The sequence below is a fragment of the Festucalex cinctus genome, chromosome 12 (genome assembly GCF_051991245.1).
Source record: "Festucalex cinctus isolate MCC-2025b chromosome 12, RoL_Fcin_1.0, whole genome shotgun sequence".
In the NCBI taxonomy this organism is placed as follows: Eukaryota; Metazoa; Chordata; class Actinopteri; order Syngnathiformes; family Syngnathidae; genus Festucalex; species Festucalex cinctus.
The window spans coordinates 10,440,590-10,467,614 of NC_135422.1; the positions used below are offsets into that span (position 1 = coordinate 10,440,590).

Here is a 27,025-nt window from a genome sequence, read left to right on the forward strand (position 1 = left end):
TTCACCTTTCTTTTAAGTACAGAACTCATTCATAGTTTTGATGCCTTCAGTGAGAATCTAGTCATGAAAATAAAAAAATTGCATTGAGGTGTCCAAACTTTTGGCCTATACTGTATGTTGTTTTTTTTTTTAATTTTGTGGATTTAGAATGGTAATGCAGGACAAGCTACCTAAATAATATTCAAATTTTGAGTGAGTTTATTTCTGTTGTGTTCAAAATGAGTTTTTGAACTTAATGTTTTCTTGTCCAGCAGTTTTGAGCCACCTTTATTGCAAGAGAGCCCTTTGCATTGAAAATCAATACAGTCTGGTTATGTTTGCTTCAAACCGTTGAGTTAGGATCATGTTTTTTTTTTGTTTTTTTTTAGCTATCCAAGGAAGGAGGCTGACATTTTATGCAGCGCCGCCCCCTGCTGTTGACTGAAATAGACGTCAAAGTGCCCACAGGCTAACATTGCAAACATCACAGCTCACCTGTGTTCTGGGTTTGGTCACGTGGCGTTCCCACTGTAACACAAATGAGGATAAGCGCTCTTGAAACTAAATGAATTCATATCTTACTATCTTCCACTATTGTCCAATTTTGAAGTTTATTTTTCTTGCAAATGTCCAATCACAAATTTTTACAACAGTTGAGGCCTTCTAATTTCTAATCACAATTCTAAGTACTTGGAGAGTTCACAACAGCAAATTTAAATCACATTGAAGTTCAGTGGTGTTGCCTGCTGGAAGTAAACATGGTTTCATTTGGAATTTCATACTTGTGTATTTGCATGCGAACATCTTTTTTTTTTTTTTTTTTAATAGACTCTTCTTGCATGTTTTTATTTTTTAATTTTTGCTTCAGTGTTGTTGAAGCACTTGTGTAACAGTTGGCTGCACTAGCTTATCTCCCACTGCTGTGCCAGTATTAAAATCTTCACGGGGGGAACGTCGAAGCCGATTGCAGATCGGATGGCGGGGGCGTGATTTAAGAGAAAACGGACATTTGGTGTTTCCCAAAGAAGTTTTTGTCCTGAGCTGACACGGATGTGACAGACGGAAGAGTAGACGAGACGCGGCTTTAAAGCGACGCGTTTCACCTCAAAAAACTCGGTTTTGTAAGATGGAACGTATCCTCAGATCACCTTTACTGATCTAATTGGTGGACCAGCCAGGACACCTGACATCAGTCCTAACATTACAATTTCTATTGTATTATTGGTTGTTATTTCATTGTTTTTAATGCAACGTATTGTTTTTGAGTCACAATGCTGTACGTGCATCAAAAGTACATGTTGACATTACTTAACACATTCACTGCCAGCCCAGCAAAAATGCATTATTTGACGTCTTTTTCCGTCAATGGCAGTCAATGAGTTAAGATGAGATGTAACCAAAATTGACGGATTTTTAAGCAAAATTTGCCTTAAAAAAAGAAAAAAGGAAAAAAGGATGCTGCAATATAATCACAAAATATATTGGCACATTGTGTTTAACACATTCAATGCCAGCCCAGCAAAAATGCATTATTTGACGTCTTTTTCCGTCAATGGCAGTCAATGAGTTAAATTCAGAGGTGTGCAAAGTCCGGCCTGGGGGCTATTTGGATAAAAGAGTTAGGCTACCACATAAAGTGTACCATGTCAGTCTCATGTCTTTCCCCAAGATTAGAAATACACGGTTGATTTTAAAAAGCGGGTTCTTAGAAGACGTCTGCTTTAATGAGATTGCAAAGCATCTCCTTGGCTCGTGTACCCAGTACCAAGCCGGCCTCAACTGCCCTCACCTGCCAGAATGTAAAGGTGGCACGGATCCAAGAGCGACAGACCTCCTGTTGGTGCACCTCCAGCTTGCTTCCTTTGGTTCCTTTCCTGGCTGGAGACCAATCTGTAATGTCATGTAAATGTATTCCTCCTCCCATCATTTTGGATACTACTCCCATCTGGGAATAGAGGACAAAAAAGGCCTCGAGTTGACCCGGGTGTAAAGAACTTCATCGATCGACTCACCAGAATTGTCTACATCTATACTAAGTCAAAAATGTAATCAAATGGCTTGGTTAAATCAGATTTTGTTATTGTAATATTTTTTGTGGTTGTTGTACTTACACATACTCACTGAGACTACTAGATAAGGTAGGCTAATGTACATATTTACGGATGGCATATGACAAGATTTAATTAGTTTTTTGTACAAGTAAAGAGCAGTGGCAGGTATATATTTGTTTTTCATATTGATGTGTATGTTTGAAACATTTGGCAATAAAAAACGAGCAGTGGCGGCCATCTTAAGTAATCTTTATTCAATCAATACAAGGCTCAGTTAAAAAAAAAAAAAAAAAAAAAAAAATAGCGATTCTTCCAAATTCCAAATACAAACACCGTCAATTTACGTATCAATTAGAGCATTTATGTATAGAAAATGGAAAATGGTTGTTTGTTTTTGGTCTACTAATTTTCCCATTTTGCTGTAGTGAGGCGTCTGCCTCTCACCTCAGACGCCCTCGGTTGAGGCAGACGGTCAATGCAGTCCCACCGCCGCTCGACAGGGGGAAGTGTCACTCCGCTCGGAGAGGTGCAGAGGGCACCTGAGGTGAGGAGGAGAGGAGCAGAGTTGGTAGCAGTGACGAGCCCAAAATCTCCCCGCAGCCGCAGCAGGGTAATCTAATCAGCACTTTTCTTGAGCTCTCGCCTCTTTTTCTACTATCTTTATTTCAATTCAATTTGTTTAAGGAGCTTTTCACATCTGTCTGTCTCTTATCATCGGTCGCTAACCTCTATCTCAAATATATCCTACCAAATCGTATGAATTAACTTGTAACTTAATGACATTTCAAGAGATGCGAGGGGGGAATTATTTGTTATTTTTTTTAAAGGCACAGGTAAAGGTGGATATTGCTGTCCAGTGTCCACAATACAGAAGAATGTCAGCAGAGAACTAAGCACTGACACAGCTGTCCTCAATTTACGACAGAGCTCCGTTCCTACGGCAATGACGTAACCTGAATGTGTATGTAAGTACGTGCTTTTAACCACCACTAGCTCATAGTGAAGTCATACTTTTAGTAAAGTTTTGTTGTCAAATACAGCTTATTATACATATGACTCCCCCACTATTTAAGAGGATGGGGAGTAGCCTAAACCAGCGAATTTTAGCACATAATTGATGACAGGCGCGCAGATGAGATTAGAGAAATGACACCCACATAAAATATATCGTGGAATTCTTGTTTCAAATAATGGCTAAACAATAATTATTGTCAAAAATAATGCCTACCATTTAAAATGAGATGTACATGAAGAAACTTATCTGGAATGCCAATCAATCACCCACCAAAACTTATATTAACACGTGTGGATGAAATAGGGCTGTCAAACGATTAAATTTTTTAATCAGATTAATCACATCATAAAATTTTGATTAATCATTTAATTAAAAAGGCTTTTTATCAACATTTTTTTCCCCTGCCAAATTTAAAGAGCACCTGTTATGTGTTAATTTTTTCGACATTTAATGTTATTTGTTAATTTTTGTTTTCATGTCATGAGGATGTCTTAAACATTTTTTTATCCATTGCACACGCTCCTCCTCCTCTTTTTTTAAAATCAGTTAATTACTTGCATAATTTAAAATGGAAAAAAAAAATGACCCCCGATATTTTGACATCAACAAATATTGTGAATGTCATACGCAAATATTTATTAGATCCTTTATTTTAATGCATGTAGTTATGTTTATTGCTTAAACACAACCTGTGCTACCTTGAACGTTACCTTCCGCTGACAGCTAAAGGATCATCTGCGGTCAAAATTAATAGTGTGATTAATCTGTGCTAATAATGATTGTGATAATTTTTTTGTGATTAATTAATTAGTTAATGCTTTAACTTTGACAGCACTAGTATGAACTCAAGTATGTAATAACAAACACATTTACCTAAAATTATTATGTAAAACGTAAGTACCATAGGAGCAATGAGGGATGTTCGATACCACTTTTTTTTTCCAGATTTATACTAGTACGAGTACTCAACTCTTGAGTAGTCAGTGATACAGGATACCAGGTACTAATTCAATTAGTATTTTTGATTCATTAAATTAATAGCAATTTTCTATTCTTCTCAAATCTAAAATCTAGTTCCTGATCGTTAAACGACCACAAGAGGGTGGCCGATACTGATATCGGCTGCCATTGTGAGTACCACTTTGAAATAAGGTCGAGGTCGGGTATCGGCCATTGTTTTTTTGGTATTTCTGAGTGTGTAGATTCTCAATCTTTTATTATTGTGCCTGCTACCCAACATTACCGCAAGTAACTTCCACAAATAGGCAACAGGCATTAGATATGATCTTCAAACGTTCCCTTCAGTCAGTAATATAAAATGGTGTGGTTGCTGCGCCACCATTTTTTTCCTTTCAGATAAGAAGACCACTGTTCTAGATTTACAGAACTGGACATTTGTTGCTTGTACAGATTTGTATTTAATACCTAACACTTGCTTGTTGCACAAGAATTGAGTTAGTATTGTACAAAATGTCCACCATGCCACGCTAATGACTATACTGTATGCTCGCCTCCCATATGGAAGCTGTTTTTCTAGCTGGTCCCATTGGGTTTATGTTCCTGCCTTGCCCTGCCCTCCCCGTTTGGTTTCTATGCTACCACACATGCTCTGTACTTGACCCCCTCGTATGTCTTACACCCCCACTCCCCCAATCACATCACTAACAGTCGAGAGTGTTGTACAGGAAGGGTGCTTTTGCTTAAGATTTGCTAATCCCGTGAAGCCACAGTTGGTTGAGATGTTGCATGTTTAAGGTTTGAATGAACCTTAGGCTAAAACATCAGGTGCACCTGCACATTCTGATGGTATCCATTTTGTGCCTTTACATAATAAATTGAAGCTGTCTAAGAGCTATGTGTATACAGGAGATTATCTGTTCTGGTGAACGGTTTGGTAGTGATTGATCCTAATTCGGATTGGGATTAGGATTGTTAGGTTTTGGCAGGAGTTGCAGTATTCTAATGATTTGTGAAGTTCTTGGCAAGAAATGGGAATTTAGGGGAAAGAGGTGGGCAATTCAAAGGAACACAACATGGCAAATTAGCAACATTTCAGTTTTTTCTCTAAAAAGAACTTAAATGTTCATACAAGAAAACACGTATAAGCAGTGGCCACTTAACCTTCCCCTGCAATATGAATTCTCACAGTATTTGTGAGTGCGCAAACTCCCGAGAATACATCGTACCGAACCTGTTGATTTGCACCGATCTGAACCACTGGTCACAGAGCGACATTGTGTTTGGGACGGGACATGCAGCTGTGATGAAACCAGGAAGCCAGCGCCAACGCTGGGGAAAACAAATCAACCCAACATGGACTGATGGACGCTGCAATTCTGGTTTTGCAGAATTACTCACCGTTTCCTTGTTGAATGTTGAACAGCGAGGGGTGCTTCATTCATTTCTAGCTGGTAAGATGTTTGTGCCCCCCCCACCCTTTGACGAGAACGAAGACTCCATTTTCATCCGTGGCCATGATTGGTCGAACCAAACCTGCACAATGCTGCATCGTCCAATCAGCTCAAAGTATTGTACCCGCCTTTCCCGAGCAAATTACCGTGGAGCAGACCCAAATTGATATTGTAAAGAAAGTCCAATATAACACAATATATTTTTTCCTAAAATTGCATGAAATTAATGGCAATTTTCTAGTCTTCTAATTTCTAGTTCCAGTTCGAAAAATGACCACCAGTATCAAACACCGTCGCAAGTACCAATATCTTGAAATAAGGCAGAGTGTCGACCCAATACTGATATCGGATATCAGATATCATATATTAGATATATATTAGATACATTGACGGCATCTGTACTTTTCTATCCCTATTGTTCTAAATTGTCTTTTGTTTGCCAAAATGTGCACTGTGATTGGCTCGCGACTGCTTCAGCGCCTTCTGCCCAAAGTCAGCTCGGACAGACTCCGGCACACCCAAAACCCTAGAAAGATAAGTGGTACAGAGTGTTTGAGTGGTTACTGTTTTAAGCCGTATTTATCCAAATTAATGAGAAGGAAAGATGCCCAGAATGACACTATCAAATATTAGGTGTATTAAATTTAATGATACGATGCAAAATCTCACATAAAGACAATTTAACACGAGCTTGGTTCAGCTGTTTACCATCCACAAGCTTCACTCCCTCGTGAGCTGTGAGGTTTGATGATTTTGTCCTTTTCTTATGGGCTATGGGACGCCATTTTCTTTTGAGTATCGGCGTGAGATTTGAGGCCAACGATGATAAGAATGGAACGTCGTCTTGTAATCTCATGTGTTTGGTTCTTTTAAAAACATTTCACTTATAACCACATTCTGGGCTGTATTTGCTGGAGCACTGGCAATGGGAGAGAAATGTGAGGTATTTTCTATGTTGCTGACTGAAACGTGACTTTTGTTCACACCGCTCACGACCACATGTGAAAGGCAAACAGGTCTCTTGTGTGGCGTTGCGGTGGGGTGAATTCATAAATGCATCCGTTGAGTGTAAACTAGCTGTAGTTCTATCAATCACTGGTGGTCTGTATGTTGAGTTCAATTAGGTGGATGCCATCTGTAACCTCATGGTTTATTATGATTGCTGGATATCAACCGCATTAAGCATGCATCATTTCCATCATAATGTTAACGTGTTGATTGTGGAAGAATCACTATTGTCAGTCATAAGGTTGTTTTCATGTCACAGTTCTGTCTGTTTGGTGACAGACCCACAAAAAAAAGAGCATAACTTGAATTCCTCACACCAAGTCAACTTTTTTTTTTTTTTAATTAGTCAGCTCGTCTGCAATTCTTGACTTACTAGAAAACATAGGTCACATGACATCATAAAAACAAAACAGAAACAAAGAGGTCAGGTGACATCAAGTTATTTACAGCGGAGTTTGCAAGTAGCCAAGCGCCACAGGTTAGTAGCATGATTTTTCTTCCCTAATTTCATGAAAAATAAATAAATAAATAATATGGGCGCTTATCAAAATTAGACGCATTCTCCCTTCTGGCTTGAAGTTTGCATGCTGCAGTGCACCATCTTTGATCAACATGTAACTGCAGTCGATATTTAAAAAAATAAAATAAAATCTCTACAAATAAATAAGCCATAAATGAATCAGTGTCAAAGCCAAATGTCTCATTTTATACTTTCTTACTTGATCAATATGCTCTCGTCCAGAACCGTCTTCATTCTGTCTTCCTACATTGCCTCCAAACACTACTTTGCATATTTCCATTACATCTGAGTCTGATATTCAGGTGGATTCAGGGTACCAAATAGCATCCAAAATTTAAAGAATGGCGCTCAAAAGTCTTCATTATATGCGACATCCAAGGCCATGTGTACACTGTGAAAGAAAGATGTGTTGTCGTGCTGCAGAATTCAAATTAAGATCACAGCAGAAAAGCTACGTCTCAGTGCAATGGAGCCATCAGCAGAACAGCGGGGGTATTGGACCGACATTCACTCTAATTATAAATCAGCCTCTTGCTGCTCAGCCTGCTTAGAGAGTTGCTCTCTCTCTCTCCCGCTCTCTCTGTCTGTCTCTCGCCCACATCTACCCACAGCCAAATACTTTGGTTCATCCAAGGTAAATCTGCACTGGGCAAATAATCACCACCGTAGGGGATCCAAGATTCCGAAAAGTTCCTTGGAACGTACAAGAGGTCTATTGAACGAAAGACACATTATCTACCATTTAATTACAACCTTCAGAAAACTCTTATTGCTATTTAATAGTCACTTTGGCAATCGTAAATCTAATGCTATCAGCGTCCAACACGGCAAACCAGAACAGAAAGTGCCAAAGTTTTTCGAACATGTTAAAAAAATGTGAGAGTCTAGCTCGGATTGGTTAGTGTTTCTTCCTCATGGTGTATAGACAGGAGCTACTGTATGTAAAGAGTGACATCATAGCGTTGGGTCAGTGTGTAACTTGCCAAGGAATTAAAGATAAAGATACTCTGCCAACGATACATTCAGGATGTTTACAAAGCTGCTTCTGTTTCGATACAATTCATTCCAAGGAGACAGACCACACCGTGAGTTCTTGAGTAGGTTGTTCTGCTGGTGGACTTTCCACAGAGTCTTGTCAACGTTGGCTTTCTTGATAAATCCAAAATGTCTTGGAGATATGGAGGTCTACTTCTGTACAATAGTGAGGCATTTGGCCAAGTCTTGGTATTTGACTACATGCTCCAAAATGTGTGCATTTTCAGCTAACTAACCTAACCTAACTAACGTTACTATTTCCAGTGAAGTAATCAAACTATAGTTATTCTTCTGATTAAAAATGAAATACTAATTTAATGCTGTTATTGCTAACTTAGAATTGTCCAAATCTTCTGATTTCATCTTCTCAGCAGTATTTTCTCTCTGATTTGCAGTCCTGTATGAAAGCAGACTGATTGTCTTTTGTGATTAATCAAAATAAGACTTTTGCAAACATCTCCTTTTACTTTACAAAACAATAACCAAACCAGTATAACTGAATCAGTTAAGAGAAATGTTGCTCAGTACATCAAACCCGCTTGTGATATTGCTTAATTGTTAGTTTTTCGTTTTTTTTGTTTTGTTTTTTTAATCACTAAACGATAATACTTGGTTAAATAAACAGTAACCAGTAGAAGAAAAAAGGTTCATTATACACATTCATGTTAATTATCGATTAATCTAAGAAATAATGGATATAATAATCTATTTTAAAATTATTCAAAAGTGACAGCCATATTTAGAATGTGGGAGTGAAAACAGCACCCGATGGCACAGTTTCCTGAACACCTTTTGTTCCCATCAGTGTTTATCAAAATGTCAGACATTTTTGTTTTTACTTTACATCAACTTTCAAGGAAGTTGTACAGTTTATTGTTATACATCTGGTTGGGAGTCGCCGGTGACTGGTCTAATATACAAACCGTAATAGACAACCTTCTTTTAAACTTTTGTGGTGTAATTTAACAGCCAAAAATTCTCCCGGAAAAGTTGGTGGGTGTAAATCCTCTTGCTCCGCCTTCCGGGTTGTCCACACCAAACCCTGAGGTGAAATGAGTCCAGAGGAGTGTGGGGGCCCGGCATTGTGGTGGTTAGGCTTAGGACGGATTTAAACACTACTACTTAACAGCTCTTAACCTCAATGACCCCCTCTGGAACTAACACAGATCCTGTTGTGCTAGAGAATTACATTAAGCCCTTGATTTGAAACCCAGTCCCGGGAAGCACATGGACCGCAGTGGTTTCGAAGGATTTTTTATTTTTTTTTCCAAGCTTTTTTTTTTTTTTTTTTTTTTTTTATAAATCTGTGAGTCCTTCAAGTTATGTATTTGATTAGCGTCCAATGCTAATGGTTTTGGGTTAAAATTCAGAGCAAACTACAAGATCCAGTTAATTACTTGCAAAGCACTACTTGACCTGTCCTCCATCTACATTCCTGAGCTCCTTGTTCCTTATTCCACCTCACGACTTTCCCGACGCTCAAATCTTGGTGCAAACCGTAATAAAAAGGTGACCGCTCCAACTTTGTGGAATCATCTTTCACATATAGACTTGCTGATTCCTTGGAATGTTTTAAACGACACCTATAAACTTCTTGTTCCCATGCTCTGTTTTATTATTTTGCTACCTTGTCTACTCTATCCACATTTTCATCTTTTTTATTAGTCTTTCTTTCTTAAATTTGCATGTGCATTTTTTTTCTGTGTTTTTTAAAACGTGCTGTATCTGTACCTTACTACACTCTAAAAACAGTTCGATCAAAAATATCCCAATTTCGGTCAAAAGGGTCTGACTTAACTTTTTGGGTTATTCATTTCCAACTTGTTGGGTTATTCATTTTATACAAATAGTTGGGTAACATAAATAAACCACAAAACAACCCATAAATAGATTATGTACATAAATCCACCCCCAAATGGGTTGTTTTATATAACCCCACCTAAAATTGGGTTGTTTTGCGGGTTATTCATTTGACACTACTTTTTTGGGATGAATAAATAGTTCGAAAAGTTTGTTCAAATGAATTACCCACAAAACAAACCCTGCACTCACCCATGTAAAAAAAACAAACAAACAAACTCAAATTTGAGTGGTTTTATACAAAATAACAATGCATTTATATTGAATAAATAATTCAAACATTTGGGTCTGTTTTGACCCAACAGTTTTTAAGAGTGTAACTTACATAACCTAATTATCCCCCTTCCTACCATCATGTTATTTAACTCTATTCTTAAGCTATGAATAGGAAGCAACATCTTTTACATGAGTGGAGACACAATCAGAATATTTGAAGAACTTTCAAGATGGACAATTTTATCCAAGCAAGAAACAAATCAAATGTAATCACCATGTAATTGTCTTCCATGAATGTCTTGCTGATTTTGTTTGGTCTGGAAAAGAAGAAGGCCGTCATTCTTAATGCCAATCAGATTTCAAGGGTGCGCACTAGATCAGCTCCCATTTGTTGACACAGCAGGAGAATGCATGTAATTGCGAGACAAAATAAATAGCCAACTTGAAGCAGGGCGAAGAAAAAATTAGCCCGAAAGCGGCAGCGGTCTTGTGCATAGGAAAAAAAAAAAAATACAAATCAGAACCACTTCAGCCAACCTGAAGTGAGTCATCATGATGCTGTCTAGTGTTCTTCCAGTAAAAGTCCAAAGTTTCTTACAGTTGTCGGCTGCCACAAATCACAAAAACATGCCCCTATCCCCTTTTCAACAAAACCTCTCGGTTGCTGGGCAGTTTTAACCTCACAGTAAAAGTGATCAGTCATCAATTATCCTTTCATGTTTAATTTACTGTGAGGCATTCAGGAGCGCAGCAATGCGACCTTCTGTGTGAAAGAAGGATGTCCACTAAAAGCAAATGACCACAAATGCCTCCTTAAACTCTGCTGTCAAGTAGGTCAGCTGTTGCGAATGAATGAGCTTACTTCTTTATTTCTTCTTCCTCTCGTTTGGTGTTTGATTTTGTGCGAGAGGCAACCGTGGTTTCTCGCTCACAAAACAGTTCTTCGGTTGATTAGACCAAGGGCAAGCACTTGGGCTGATATTCAAAAGAGAGAGAGGGGGGGGGGGGGGGGGGGGGGGGAGCTGTTTTAGGTTAGCCGCCCCCAATTTCCGTAAGCAGCCTGATGCTGTAGGTTATAGAAAGTTTAGGGAAACCTCAGGGAATGGTTAATGCAACACATATGGGCTACTTAGAGGTGCAATTTTTCTGTAGTCAAATGCATTAAATGCCAATGAAACAACTGTTAATTGTAATGTTCATATGTTTTGAGCATTATTGGGGTAAATTAGTGTTTCCAAATAGTAATAAAATTTAAGAAAGCGAGCGAACAATTAAGGACGTCCGCTCCCATGCAGAGCACGTCCAAGCCCCCCCACGTACGTCCCGCTTCTCATTACATGGCTCCCATTATGTTCGGGGCCACCTCTCCCCCAGGCCTGTAGCCTTTTAGCCATTTAAGTGTCAAGACCATTACCACGGAAGAGCTGCCATGTCTCTGATGAACTCTTTCTCTTATGGCGCTTTTCCACCGTACCGGTTCCACACCGAAGCGGCATTTTTTCCCCCCCGGATTTTAGTGTCTCCACGGGACTTTTTCGGAGCCGAGCCGTTCCGTTGTAACCACTGTTTAGAACCCTTTCGGCAGTGGTTCTGCTGCGCAGGCCGTCGGGGGACTAGCGGGGCCGTGACGTCACCTGTCGTCTGATTGGCCGACAGCAACGCCGTGGCACACGCCCATTTCCTTGTTTTAAAAGGATACTTTACACATTTTCCAATTTTCATCAGTAAAAAGTTAATATTTTATTTATAACAAATTTGATAACTTCATTATTTTTCATGTGCAATTAACAGCTTTAAAAGTGCATTTTGGCACTTGCTGTCAACTGAAAATGACATCACTTGTGTTGCGGGCCCAGGTAACAACCAATCATGGCTCAACTGGTAAACATTAGGTAAGCCATGATTGGTTGTTCGGCTCAACTGGTAAACATTAGGTAAGCGATGACAAAACCGACGAGTGCGGAGTGGTGTGGTAGCGTGCGGTACCGGACTGATGGAAAAGCAGCATTTATGATTTTCTTTGCCTCTGATGTGTTACTCCATACGGATCCACCACCAAACTGAAAATCTTTCCCTTTTTGCTTCCTACATATCCATGGTAAACTGAGAACACCCAACCAATGATGTAATATCCAAGACTGTTTTTTGTCTCAATACCAGTCTTGGACCACTTTTTTTGTGGGTCTTGATGTTGGAATTGTTTATATTTGGACTAGGTCTTGACATGGATTTTGGTTAAAGTGTACTTCTGGCGGCCCATTTTGAGGTATCGATGCAGAAACGGAGCAATGTTGTAAAGTTTGATAAATATCTGCCATTCCCATATTGGGTCTATTCTTGTATTTGCAAAAATAATCCCCCTGACTAATTTTAATGCACTGCGCTACCGAGACCACCATGTGGACAAAAGATGCAGATCGGTTTAGAACGAACAAATCAGTTTGTTACTTTGGTTTCCTTTTAATGAACCGTCGTGCGATTGCACTGATCAAATGTCAGTACAATCAACTTCATTGTATTCCAAACGAGCAAATTGTGACTGCTTGCAGAGGTGGCCTCAAATATTCACACTTGCATGGACCAAAAGCACAGACCAGTGTTAAAATAATAGAAAGTATCAAGAAATACTTTATGTAGAAAGAAATAGTCGTCAGGTTATGACAATGTTCACTCTTTTGTATGGTTCAAACAAACTTTGGTGTGATTGCTCTGTAAGTACGATTCATTTGGTTAAGTGTAAACTCCTGGTGTGCACCAAACAAACCGAGATCACTGTGGGAGATGGTGTCTGTGAATTCTGGTGCATTGCAGTTCATCTCACTTAAATGGACAGAACCAACTACATTAATGTTTTGAACTTGATTAATGCTTGCACACAAATGTGCTTATTGCCTCAGTCTTGACTTAGTTTATGTGGTCTTAACTACAACACTGCAGCCTGGTTTGACGGTTTATCCTCACTGAGATATTGCAGAACTTGTTTCTTATGCGATGCAGTTTTTTTTTATGACTGAAATACACCCTTCTTCTTTCCTGTCTGCTGCCTTCCAAAATAAGTGTGGCTCATCCCGAGGCAGTGAGTGTGAGAGCGTGTCCTCGTCTGAACTTCGGCGAGAGATGAAACGGCGAATACGCAGCTGCCTCCCCTCTGTATCGTTCTGCTCAGCATTAGCCCGCTTTGCTCCATCGCCGCCCGCCCTCCCAGCCCCCTGCTTGCTCACAGAATGTCAACAAGTTAGGGCCGGTGACATCGATGAGTTGGGCTCGAAATGTGTGAGTTGAATTCCATTTGGAATCCACAGCAGAGACACGCAAATATGCAGATTCAGATTTGCACACCCGCAAAAAGCTAGTCATTTTCTTGTTAATGAAAGCCGCACTGATGATAGCAAAATAAAAAAAAAATAAAAAAAAGGAGGCTTTAGCTCTGAGAGCATCCGGAGCAAGGAACCCAAAATACTGCATTGCGTCACAGCGATAAATCCCATTGATGCTGCAAGGACGTGGCCACATCACATCTTGACACTACTCCTGAATTCAATCCAAAACAAGAATATGGCTGATGACACCGATGATCATCCCTCATAAGCCACAAGCAAAATAAAAATAATCGCTTCATCGCAGGATGTTGACACAATCAAATGCTGATTTTTGCCTCATAATTCAAGAAAAAAAAAGATTTTGAACCAGATTATAATATGTCTTCACCATTTCTTCAATTTACCTCTAAAGATACCGTACGTCAGTAAAAGTGTAAAATCAAATAAATAGTAATAGGACAACCACAGGATCTTCTGATGTGTTTGCATTGCGCATTTCTACTTCAAAACTTTGTAGCTTGTTACACTTTTCTCCTGGCGGCATTGAGATGTAGTGGTTACCACTTCCACCTCAAAATTCTGAGATTGACGTTTCTAATCCGGTCTTTCTGTGTGGAGTTTGCATGTTCTCCCCATCTGGGTCTTCTGGTTTCTTCCCACATTCTAAAAAACATGCACGTTAGGCTCTTTGAGGACTCTAAATTGTCCTTAGGTGTGAATGGCTGTTTGTCTATAGATGCGCCTGGGTGACCAATCTGGGGTGTACACTGCCCCCCCCTCAAAGTCAGGTGGGATAGGCACACCTGTGATTCTAGTGAGGATTGGCTTATAGAAGATAAATGGATGATCTTTTCACACTTTTGACCCAACATCCCTTGTTGAGGCTGCTCTTTTTTTTATAAGTGTTGCAGAAAAGCCAAATAAAAAGCTAAATGTGTTCAGCTTTTCCTTTAATTTTTGTAGAACCACATTTCCCCCAAAATGTTCATTAAATTCTATGTCCTCATGACATTTTACACCCCTGTGTACTCTTAGAATGAGTTCCAGAAACATTAAAATATGCAAGTTCAAGCAATTGCATTCAAAATGAATACTCTGCTGGCTAACTGCCTTGCCATGCAACTAACTATTATGAGTTATTGTCATTTTGCATAATCACAAACAAGTGTAGAATTACGCAACTTCTACTTTGATTTTTATGAATGACATAAAGCTAGACTATACAAATTTTACATATTAGTGGACACAGTAGCCTCCGGTTGTATTAATTTCAGAACAATGTTAATGGTTCAGTGTGACCCGTTCTAAAGTTTAATCATCAAAATGTATCACACATTGCAATGCAATATTTTTAAATATTAAATAACAAACATGGGAGGAAAAACGGAGGCCAGCAAGTTTAATCCATTTTTCCCCCTACATTTTCCAAACGGGTCAATTTGACCCACATCATAACAGGAGGGTTAAGCGCTGCAGGACCTTTCTTTTCCTCATCCAAAACAAAACAAACTTAAAAAACAGAAATTGTTGCAAATGTGAGAACCAGGTTGTTTGGGTTGCATTACGTTACACCTGGTGGTACGCCAGACCACCCAACTCAGGATGTTTGGCAGACCTGAGTACATTCACACTCTAAATGTTGATTTTTCTAATAGCTTTTAAAATGTGGTCACACCAAACACTTCCAGCTGATGGCCTCAAAATATTGGTTGGTTTAAAACCTTTACAAGTAGGTTTATATCCTAGTCACATCAACAATATATGAAATCAAAACTTCATTTACATGGGGCATAGGACAAAAAATAACAGAATGCAGCTTCAAAGGCTTTGTGAATTGTCAATATGTATTTTTGAGAATCACAGTTTTGCCAGTGTCAAATTATTCCTTTGATGTAAATCCTTTTGAATGTCTATGGAAGCAGCGCAAATATACCCATCAAATTCTAAAAGACAGCTGCAACAGTTAACAGTAACTCAGGAGGAGTGGGACAAATTATCTAGCCACAGGTGCACAAGTCTCATTGAGTTTCAAAAATTGTTTGTAACATTTGTGTCAAAAGATTAACATTATATAGTTTTTACAATTCTGTTGAACCACAAACATTTGCATATTGCGGCAATGCTTTTTTTTTTTTTTTTTTTTTTTTTTTTAAAAGTTATTTCAGCAATTTCGTCATGTGTGAACGATGACCATGCAGTGTTGCAATGCTCCATCAATACTGAGAAAAGTTTGACTTTGACTGAAAACCAAAGTAGAACTTCCTCTGTCCTGTGACTTTCATTCTGAGTACTCCAAATGGACTTTTGCTCCATCTCCAAGTTTATCCGTCAACACCCAAAACCCAAGGTTTGTTTGCAGTTTAAAGTGTCTACTCTTCATGGTTACTTTTAGCTGTCTCCTCAAATTGTCTTCGCAGACAGCTCCAACGCATAGGCTGTTATGTAGGTAGGCGCTACCTCCATAAAAAAAAAAAAAAAAAAAAAAAAAAAAAAAAAAAAAAAAAAAAAAAAAAAACTCTCACCTCCTCCACAATCCCGGAAATATAGACTAGCAAATTGAAAGTAGACTTGTGTGCACTTGTTATGTAACCAGACTATCAGGATGCTGTGATTTGCACTAAAAGTTTCTTGGTACTGTGTAGGAGGCTGAGGAGGTCGACAACACCTTTTAGCAGACTGAAACGCAAGCTTGCAAGCATTATCTTTTTTTTTTTTTCTTGAGACACATTGTGCGATTCTCTTAACTGAGGCTATTGTTGGTCGATAGGTCATTGTTGGTCTGTTTGCTCCTTCTACCAAGGAAGATCACATTGTTATCTCGCCAAAGTGCGAGTGAAATCAAGATATGTTGTTTCTTCTGTCTGTTGATTGTTTATATGCCACACTTTCTTCTCGCCTTCTCATGGCCACAATTCAGCTGATAGTCACTATTCACGTAGTTTAACTTGCCATGATGATTAATCATTGTCTATCCCCCCCAAACCCGAAGAAACATTTAAACATCCAAGTTCATAGACGTTATTGTTCACACACTGATATCAAATACTTACCACTTGATCCCAGTTGAATCCTGTTGCTAACCAAAACAGCAGCAGCGCCTAATGGGCTATACAGACAGATTGCTGACTTGACTGAATCCCGTTACTAAGTGAAGGTCCATTAAGTGCTCATTAATTGCTAGCATTAGCTGAAAATGTCCACTCTGTTAGCAAGCTGACATATTTTTGCTGTGTGTGTACATTGTCTGCTTGCAGTTCATAGTACACATTAACATCTCACATTTAAACATATTAAATATATTCTTATGTTTTGTGGAGATGGAGTTTTTCATTTGTATAATAATCTGGTGTTGGTAACTTTGTACTTGGGGGATGAAAGAGGCACCTATGCAGCCTGTTACAACAGCTCTCCTAGTTTCCTCCATAATTTGTACTTTTCCAACAATTTTTTTATCATTTAATGTTTTTTGTGCGTCATGCTACCTATTTTGGGCTGTTTTCAGCATTTTTTTTTCCCCATGCCATTCCTTGACAGAGAGTTTCAGGGATTTGTTTGGGTGCACATTCATTCACCTGCCACCTATTTACAATTTCGTTTTTTTCTTCCATACTTGACAATTTGCTCCTTTCTTGATTTAAAGCTTGCTGGGCAGTTTTGCATTATTACAGCCTGTAGGCCGTCATGTTTTATTGAGTGGAATGTTGTTATAATTTTAATTATTGGCTTTTATCCTTTTAAACAACACTTTTTTTTTCTTTTTTTTTTTTTTTTGCATGTTGAGCACAGCTATGTGATTTATTTTGTTACTCCACCCAATCTGCATTGGTTCTTGCCACTTCGAAGCTTTGTCCTTTTGGTAGACAAATACAGCGAAGCACACGCTGCTGGTGTGGTAATTTCTTTCCGCTTGTTAGCGCTGAGCATACATGCTAATTAATTGACCTTCAGCTAGAGTCTTTGCAGTTTGTGTAAGTGCAACTTTTTGCTCTAAACACAGCCAGCGTGAGGCCACGTAGCAGACTGCCTGACAGGACACAACAGTTGACGTCAAGTTGTCTCCTTTACGAGAGTTTAAACGTTGCATTGACTGTTGGCTAGTTTCTTGAGATATTACTTAAAAGGGTCGCGCTCTTTGCATCTATAAATTCTTCTGTCAAGTTTTTAATTCAGCATTGTTGGCTTCTTTCTTGTCTACAAGCATCTGAGCATCAACTCATTTGTTGTCTCAGCTATGTGAAAGCGTCCACTAAAATATTGTTCTTGGTCTGTTTATTGCTCTAAAACCTTCATCCAAAACACCTCACCCATAGCCTATTAGCAGCGGACTTTCACTCAACTGTTGCCAAGCCTCTCTCACCATATTGTTCTAATTTTTTTGTTTTTTTGGAGGGGAGGAATTTTTCCCAGTTCCCAGTTCGTAACATGCCACACTCGTAATTGTTTGTTTAACATAAATAATGATGACAGTGGACTCAATTAAACAAATAGGAATTTGACATAAAGTACATGACGTTAAAAAAAATAAAAATAAAAATAAAAAATATATTTTAAAAATGTATCTGTTCATGAGCAACTGAACTGAGCTGTTGAATCCAAGTAGCATTAATTGTCCACTGGTTACGGGCTGCATTTTTTTTCTTTCTTCCTTAGCCATTTTTTTTTTTTTTTTGGGCCACATCTTCCACTCGCACACTAGAGGCCACTTTTCCGTCGAGTTGATTTTTAGAACTTTTCAGCCCGATTGTGAATTTAGGTTTTATTTTTCCAGCCACTTTTCTACACTCACACTAAGACTAACCAGCAAACGTGAAAACATCATCGAAGAGCTCTTTAGATTTGACTCTAGAATAATGTACTTGAGTCATATTGTTCCCTAAAAGGTAAATGTTTATTGTAAAAACACATATTTGCTCAAAACATAACTTGTGTTGCTTTGATACATTACAGTGCAATTAATCACTGTATAGTATGTGGTAATATAGTATGCTGTTTTTGGCATATAAAGTCAGGATACAAACAGTATCATGACTGATGTTGCCCAGTAGACCCAGCATGAAAGGAATTTATTATGGTGAGAATTAACCAAGTCAGAAACAGTCAGGAATGCATTAGATGAAATTCACCAGCTGCCAAAAGTATTCAGCTGTCCCAAATTCTGCAAAATATCAACAGAGTGCTGAAAAGGTGTGCTGACATGGAATGTACCTATCTGACGTCTGACATCAAATACCCGTACCTCACTTTGATGTTCGAATCTATAAGCTTCATACTGTCGCATGCTTCCGACTTGCACAGGGAAGATGTTGGCCAAATTATCTCTGTTGAACACTAGTGGTAACCAAAACAGCAGCATGGAGACATGTAAACGCTCAGATGAATTTAATTGTTGATTCTTACCACATAATTAAACAGGTTCCGTACGCACATTCTCTTTAATTAGCGGTCTTGTTAATAGTGCCTGTTAACTTTTCTGAAACTCCTTTTGACTCTGACATTAATTGTAATATTATTGTTTAAAAAAAAAAAGAAAAAAGTTAAGACTAAGGCAAGGCAAGTTTATTTCTATTGCACATTTCATACACAAGGTAACTCAACGTGCTTTACACAAGGAAAGACAACTCCTATAAGCGTAAACAAACACGGCAATTAACATTAAAAGCAAAGCAGAGGAAACAAAAGTAACTTACAAAATGTACTAAAATAATATACATTGACCATGCTAAAACATAAGGCAGCAAACTTTAAAGACATTTAGAGTAAAGACATTTTCTAAAATAATTAAAAGAAATAAAAAAAACAGGGCCAAGAAGTAGCTCTGACTTTCAAGAAGTTTGGTGACCCCTGCCTAGACAATGTCATGAGAATTTTTTTGACATTTCAAAAATGTTTGCAGTTGTGGAAAAGTTCTACCCGGTGCCTCTCATTTTTCGAAAAGTTCACATTTAGAAACCCCAACAAATGCATGTCGGCTGAAACACGAACTGCATTGACTTCATATGAATATAACACAATTTAGCGCATTGAAATTGTGGTTTCGTCCAGTTAGATGATCAGCTTCCACAACTGTTTGCATGCGCAATCAAGTTCATGGCCGTTTTTGCACGGGCAAACCTTTATTCAATAAGGCCGTGAGTGAGCCAGGACTCTGTAAATGAATGTAAAATGCACCATGTGGTATTCAGCCATTCGTCTGAGTCCATTCCATATCAATAGAGCATTGAAAATTTATCCTTGAAAGTTGACGATGATCTTTTGTTACCCCACAAGAAAACAAGACCCCATTGATAACATAACCACATGCTTCCTGTAGCATCTGCATGAACCTCCTCGGCCTTTCTCCTTGCTTGACTGAGTCAGACGTTTTGGGTTTTGCCTCACCCTCCCGTCCCGTCTCGCTTCCCAAACGCTGCCAGTTGACGTTTGGAGCAGCGCTTCAGCAGTACCCCGCAGAGACAACTCAAGGCAGTACAACACATCCTATTAAACACTGTTGAGTGCACAATGACCTCATGAGGACAGCAGAGCTTTGATTCCCCCTCTTGGGGGATTTAGTTTTTGGTAAACAAGTAAACCTCACATTGATTAACCTTTTATATTCCTTAAGACAGAATCCTTCCCAGCAATGCTCACACCAAATCCTTACTGGTTCTTTACATGAACCCTGGCACATGTTCAAGTACTACGTAAATCAAGATGTCCATCCATACAGTTTCTGAACCGCTTCTGACTACAGTTGAAAATGAATTCAATACATATGACCGTAATAAGTTTATGCTGAATGGAAACACAACAAAGTTTCTAATTGTCAATATCGGGCAAAACAAAGTTTAAAGTGGTGAATTAAACTAGAAAGTGTATGAAAATATATTTATTAGAGTGATGATTAATGCAAAACTATGCTTTATCCATTATAGATAATGTAAAAAAAATAAATAAAAAAAAATGTCAAAAACCCTAGCTATTGTTTTTAATCTATATAAAAACAAGGATGTCCTGAACTAGAAATCTTTGTTTTTTACTGTTACTTCTACGTATGACTTATTGAGTTGAAATGTCAAAGTAAAGTACAAACAAATATGTAAATCAGTTATGTACAAAGGATATTGTGAAAATGTTGGAATCTTTGTTTGTGTTAGCTTGACTGTTGTGATGAAATTAAGCATTGATTTTGTTTTTTAAGTAATCCATTTCATTTGACACCGTAATATGTTTGAAATTTTGTTCATGTTGGGGCCTTAAAGGTTTGTTTATTACAGTTTGTATTTTTGAAAAGGCTGTTGGCAAAATAAGATAGCAATTCAACGTACTCGTTTTCGCGTAGCTTCAGCTTCCATTAGTCGTTTGTTTAAAAAAATAATAATAATAATTTCTCTGTAATTTTTACAAAAAATACAATAAACTCTTTGACAAACAAAACATGCGAATGGTTGACATAAAAGTTAATACATGATCCTTGCTTAGATATGAGAGCACCTTATAAAAGTGATAAAATCACCAGAATAAGGATGTGATTATGACTATTCTTCTATTTCAAAGTAAGACATACGTGGGTTATTTTTATCACTTGAGTTTCCAAATATTGTTCTTTGTCTATGAGCAGTTAGATTATCAACACTCATGTGCTGATACAAATATTGTAAGTTTGAGTCAATAATCACATAGACATGACAGTCAACCATCAAAACTATAGCGTATAAGTGACAGCATTACTCAACAGATCAATGAAAAATTCTGCATTTTCGGCAGAAGTGCAACAACAACAGACGTTAAGGCAGAAAAGAAAAGGTGCGTGCGTGTGTGTGCGCGTGTGTGTGCGCGCGCTCACTCACCCTGTCTTGCCACCATCTGTCCCGAGGACTGGCATCAATGAGTGTACAGACGGGCACACACTAATAAGCTCAAACAGGCCTCAGTGGGAGAAGCCACATGAGGACACCCTCCGACAGGCGCACCATCACCATGACTTGAAGAGTTCAAGTAAGGCCAAAGACTGCTCGAGACACTAACTTGTGTGAGCACTCACCAGTAACCCTTAGAGACCAGACAATAGTGCGCAGAAACAGACATGAGGGGAGGTCTGTCTTTTTAAGATGTGTTCAGACTGCTTCAATGTAAGATCAGGTGAGAAATATGCTGACAAATATTACCATATTGCCTTAAATAGCAACGGCCCCTGGAAAAGATTCCATAATGCAATTAGTCATCCACTTATAAAAACACTTCCCTCTAATACACGTCTGCCTCTGACACAATTTACAATGCGATGACATCTTTTACAGTGATTAGCATTTTCATAGAGATGGACGTGGTCAGACTTGTTTCTTGCCACTTCACTGCATCAATCCAAAATATCATTATTATTATCATTTATTTTTTTAAATACACAATCTGTAACATGCATGTATCAATGTTTAATATTGTACTTCATGGAAGATCATTGTTTCATAAAATGTTTTCCTTTCTTCATGGATATTGTCATGAATCGTGAATCGGTTTCTTTGTTGTACAATATATCATGCATCACTGTATCACAATACTATTGGTCTTGTTGGCAACATAGTGCAATGATATACTATTGAGAGTTACTCTGTAATATGTACATTACTAGGACTTCTCAATTTTGAAAAAAAAAAAAAATGCTAATCACAGTTATTTTGGTAATAATTGAAATCACAATTCTTTAAACATTTGTTTTTTGGTACAAAAAAGAAAATGTCTAAATGTAGAATAATAATAATAATAATAATTAAGTTAAAAAAAAGATTCTTTGAAACACTATAATTAACCAAAAATTGTAGCATTAGTCTACTTGCTAAGCTAACTAGCTTTGAGAAGTGGGTGTGTCAGAGGAATTCGTGTGTGCAGGCCTCAAATCGACTTAATTAGGATTAATAATAGTTTTGTTTTGTTTTTCCAATGATGCCAATTTTGTAATCGTAGGGTGTAATAATGAAATTGTAATTGAATTTTGAATCCTTGCACAGCCCGATTTAAACATGTAATTGAAGGAACTGGTGCATACCTAGGGCGTTATTTTTGTGTATAACACAATTCTGGCATGAAGCACGGTCCAACTGTGCGCAGGGGCGGACTACAGATGTACACAGTTTGGCGCCGTTGTGGGCGTGACTTGATTCACAGATCAAATCACAGATAATCCACTTTCCACTCCGATAGGACATGGATGGTAATTTAAAAAAATTTTTTTTTGCAGTGATTCAGAAGGCTCAATGCACTCTGTCATATTTATGAATTAAAAACAATGACATCCACCATTAAGCATTTGGGACAAAATGAGACTAGTCAAGACTGTTTATTTACTATTATGGAGGTACACTCCTAATTTTGCCGCTTTTGCCTGAGCAATTTTTTTTTTTAAATTTATTTATTTATTTATTTTTTACATCAGTGAAAGAAATTTCCAACACTACTTCGAGCGCGACGGGACTATCGAGATGAAACAGACTATTATAACATGTTAGTCCATCCCTCATTGGCAGGCGAGTTGCGGAGATACAAACAACCCACAGGCAAATAACAGTTCATTCAAGTTGAGCGTAAACACTCGTGCGCTTTGATTTAGACAGGGTCGCGGAGGGTGAAATCAAGGATTCTTATCCGCTATTCTTTTCTGTTCAAGGTGGGAGACATGAAAGGGACGGAGGCAGTATTAAAGCTAGTTATGAATCTGCTTTGCTGGGTAGTCGCTGAGATATTTCATCAGTTGTGGTTTCTGGAACCCCGCCACGTCAATAAGTAAGCAGCCGAAAAAAAGAAGGGGGGGGGCGAAAACCTCTTTTCCCAGATCTGCATTGTCCTCGCATGAACCCACGAGCCGCTGCCAAGAACTCTCGCAAAGTTTATAGGAGGTAAAAGTAAGAAGGTTAGCGAATACGCCTCTCGGTGTTCACAGCCGCGGCAACAAAAGCGTAATTCCTCAAAGCAAATTTGGTCACAGCAGGTGGGAACTTTTTTTTTTTTTTTTCCCTCCTGTTTTCTTGTGAGAAGGCAAAGACGGTTTAGATGATACAGATGCGTCGATGCAGGGGTGGGGGGGATGAAGAGGGAGGGAAAACGAACTTAAAGGGATAGAACAAATACAGTATGTTCATCAAAAAAAAAAGAGCAACAAATGGGGGTTGATGTTCCGGTCGGCTGTTGGATTCATTACAGTTGCAAGGAGCTTCCTTCCGTCTGCCATCCTTTCCTCCTTCCTGGCTGAAATGTTTTGTTTTTTTACATAAACAGAATAGTGGCTCACTTGGGAGTGTGGTGTTGGTTGTTGAAAGATTCTAGATCTAGCAGTAGTAAAAAAACAAAAAACTGTTCTATTCATTTATCACAATCCAGCACCCCTAAAGTGCCGTGAATTTTATGGCCAAAAGATTAGCAATTAGAAGATTCATAACAAGCCTATTCTTCACATTTGAATTTTAATCAGCTACTAAATGATGCTGCAACAGTGATATCATGCCCCCGTTGAACTCCCACCGTCTGCTGTCTGAGTCATGGCGCAGACAATTTACATCTTTCCCGCATGTCTGCCTTCCAACCCGGCAGTCGAATATGACATGGATTTACTGTAACGATAGATCATGGCTTAACCAATCTACCATGTGCTGGCTCAACCGGGAATGCTTTTGTTAAATGCGCACAGTGATTGGCCGTGATCCAGTAATGACTAATGTGTGTGTCCAGATGTGAACACGCAGATGCTGAGCAGACTTCTCCCGCATGACCTCAACGCATGGGGTCATGGTACAGTGTACAGTATGTTCTCTGTATGTCAGTGATCTGACAAATTGGTTTTAGTCAGGCGCCCAAACAAAACCAAGTTTATATAGGATATTTTTGTTAAGGCACAAAAAAAGAAGACTAGGTTATGTTTTAAGTTTGGGTTAAGGAAATGTCAAAATCAGGTGGCATGGTGAGGGAAATAAGTTGTACTAATTTTCTGTTAGTTTGATCTAAATCGGGAAATGTGCATCGGCCAGCAGTTTTCGTCAACATAGCACATATGGTATGTCTTTAAAAAGGAAGTCAACCTTAAACATTTCTTGACAATAATATGCTGTATGTGACCTCACTAGTCTAAACATGGCATTCTGATTAATATTACATTTGTGGAATATGAGTTATGAAGCAAAATCCACCCATTTTTATCCATCTTAGGGGGTGGCCATTTTGCCCCTTTGCTGTCGACCGAAGATGACATCACAGTTGTTCAGGGCTCAGGTAACAACCAATCACAGCTCACCTGTTTTCTGAAGCTGAGCTGCGATAGGTTGTTACCTGATGTCATCTTCAGTCGACAGCAAGTGGCAAAATGGCCGCCCCGTGAGATGGATAAAAACGGCTGGATTTTGCTGCTTAATTAATATTGCAACGGGATATTAAACAGATTAACATATTTAGACTAGTGGTGCTGCATATAGCATTTCAATAAAAAATTAAGGGTGTTAACTTCCCTTTTAAGTTGCACGATTTGGAGAATTTTCCTGAAAAATATACCCTAGATTTTTTGGGGCTTGAATCATCATCATAGATTATGTCATCATATCACACCAGGTGCCAGTACAACTTAATTCCAGCCAGAATTCGAGGATTAACTCTGCGTGCGTACTTTCTGTCAGGTAGACGATAAGAGAAGAGGAAGTTATGGTTAAGTGAGCAGACTTGCTTAATCTTTCATTCATCATGTGGATAACTGAGAACAAGTGTTGCTTCTGTTTTTTTTGTGTCATTTCTTGTTTATTTTTGTACGCTTCAGCCTTCTTCTTTTTGTTGTTTGATAGTTGACTCTTCGCTGACAAATTCTTGTGAACAAAGGCTTTTTTAAAATTTGGTTCGAGTTCATCCACGTGGTTGTTTTTGATAGGAAGTAGCACTGGCTAAAGATGTAGATCTTTTTCAGGCGAGTTATGCAGTGAGATTTATACTAAAAAGGAGTGTTTGTACAAATATTTGTGAGGAACGATGTTATCTGCTCCCCTCAACCACAAAGTCTTGAGGGTTGTGATGGCAGATTGCAGCCAATCATACTCTGCAGTCTACTCTTGTCCTTGGCTGTGGGCACCATGTACCAGATGGTGAGCGGAGAAGATGGACTCATGCACCCTCATTGTTACAGGATGGTGCCCCAGGATGCACGTCGTCTGTTGTGCTTTTTTATCGGTGATGATTTCCCAAGAGGTAGTACAATGACTGGAACTGGGTTTCTCTAGAAGACCACATCCATTTAACCTGGGCATATTCATAACAAGATTGTAATTGTATCTATTGGAGATGAGAAACAGGCAACATAATAGATATGGATTTTAACCATTTTGTCAAATTTCAGTATTGAGGATTCTCACTTGAGTACATCAACGCAGGCTGAGGCGCACACACCAAACAAATGCAGGAACCATGTTGGCAAATATGGTGTCTTCCAAGGTGCCCTCTTGGGGTTCAAAATAAAAATACAGCAAGTAATGGATAGGATTTTAAAATATTCATGTATTTATTTTGCTGAAGTATTATTCATTGTTAACCTTGCCTCTCGCAAGATGAATTCTCGCGGTATTTGTGAGTTCACAAACTCCGGAGAATATCTTGTACTGCTCCCGCAGATTACTGCCGTTCCCGTACCACTGGTGGTTCGGACCAATCACAGAGCGGCAATTTGTTTGGGGGCGGGATATGCAACTGTGACGAAATCAGGAAGCCAGCGCCGATGCCGGGGCTAACAAACAAACCTAACATGGACGAATGGATGCTGCAATTAATTCTCGCAGAATTACTCACCGTTTCCTTGTTGAATGTTGAACAGTGAGAGGCGCTTCGTGCATTTCTAGCTGGTAAGATGCTTAAAAACTCAAAAATATGATTGCATGTAGAGGGATGTTTTGTTTTGTTTTTTACCGGAAGGGGGGGAAAAGTTAAGTTTTATATTTATATACAGTATATATGCACATGGGTTCTAAACTTGGCCAAAAAAATAAATAAAAAAATGCGAGCGAATAAAAATGACTAAAAACATAAGAACAAGTGATAAGACGAAAAAGTTGATTGTCGTCATGAGTCAGGCTTGTACGACACACGACTTAATCTTCTTTCTTTACCGTCTTGTTTGGGTTAGTGAATCATCTTATCAGACAATAACTCGTGTCTAAAAGCTGAATGCTACTGTGTCATCTGTTGTTGACATTTCCCCGAGGCAAAACAGTGTGGACCTCTGGCGCGTGTGTAAAAACACTCTTGCCTTGTCCTGTATTTGTTGATGTTGCAAAAGCAAACAAACATTAGTACTAGGGATGTCACGATAAGGGCAATAACGTGATATTGCGATATTAAAACTGCCACAATATCGTCATCATGTTCACAATATTTAAAAGGAACACATTCGTTAAAGTTGGGTTGATTTCCATTTGTGCAGTTCTAGCACCCTCTAATGGCTAGTTTATTAGTGCAATTTTATTTTCATGAGGGATGTTTTGGCCTTCTGTTTAAAATCTATGCTAATTGTCAGATAAAGGGGAACCTAATTTGCTTGTGAAGCGATCAATGTGTGCTTGCATTAACAAGTAAGAGCCTCAATTTTAAATGTTATTCGAGATTGTAGGTGGTTT

At 38.6% G+C, this 27,025-nt stretch overlaps 1 long non-coding RNA gene across 1 annotated transcript in view; it reads left to right on the top strand.

The window, feature by feature from the left end:
* Window positions 1-2,493: 2,493 nt before the first annotated feature.
* The window catches only part of LOC144031641 (uncharacterized), a 35,096-nt gene continuing 10,564 nt past the window's right edge, over window positions 2,494-27,025 (top strand). The window contains exons 1-2 of the long non-coding RNA XR_013287571.1: window positions 2,494-2,640; window positions 2,858-2,995. This is a non-coding gene — a long non-coding RNA (uncharacterized LOC144031641). The remainder of the gene's footprint in view (window positions 2,641-2,857; window positions 2,996-27,025) is intronic.